Source organism: Micropterus dolomieu, linkage group LG07 (genome assembly GCF_021292245.1).
Source record: "Micropterus dolomieu isolate WLL.071019.BEF.003 ecotype Adirondacks linkage group LG07, ASM2129224v1, whole genome shotgun sequence".
Lineage (NCBI taxonomy): Eukaryota > Metazoa > Chordata > Actinopteri > Centrarchiformes > Centrarchidae > Micropterus > Micropterus dolomieu.
In genome coordinates, this window is record NC_060156.1 from 12,274,394 (window position 1) to 12,275,300 (window position 907).

The following is a 907-nucleotide window of genomic DNA, read 5'->3' on the forward strand; positions in this document are numbered from 1 at the left end:
GGCAGGCTTGAAGGCCAGCCTCTCTTCGTGTGAAGAATGAAGAGAGTCATAGCTGTTTTTATTTCTCTCCTGCCTGCATGTACCACTGTATTATAAGTGCAACCTAAGATGAAGTTGCTGGACTTGAGAAGGTGACACGCTGCCAAGCAAAACAATTGGATAATCAGCTTAAAGGAAAGAAGGCACAGAAATTAGTTACATTTGCAGGAGCAGTAGACAGTAAACAAAACGGTTTGCTCCGTCTCTCTCCATATGTTTAATCTTTTTTCCATAAGCAGCTGCTACATATTCAGACATGACATGACACGCATGTAAGCTTTACACATAGAAGATGAATTTTAGCTTTTTAATGTATGCACGGGTGTTTACGGGGCATATGTATGATGTGTATTTAGTCCAATATATACTCATCTGTATTTCGAGATCAGAGACTGGCCTAGTGCTCCCAAATAACTAGTAGGAGTGAACTGTATTTTAATATTTGAATGTTCACATTTTCTCTCTCTCTCCTGCCGTGTGTGTGTGTGTGTGTGTGTGTGTGTGTGTGGAGATTATAGTCCCCTCGTCACTTTTAGCTTATTTACTCTCTCTCACACACACACACACACACACACACACACACACACACACACACACACACACACACACACACACACACACTCTGGTGGCAGAATCGCACACTGGAGTAATTCCACATTTGTATCAAGTAGCAGTTAGTAGCAGTCTTTCTCTCAGCATGCATGCATGGCTCACCCTCTTGTCACTATTATTCAGTGTCCTCTCTCTCTCTTACATGTTGAAGGCCTAACCTTAGATACAGGCGTCTTTGTATGTGTGCAGAAATGGTGTCATCATAGTTAGTCATCTTTTGACTCTCTCTCTCTGGAAACAATCCTCATACTAGCGC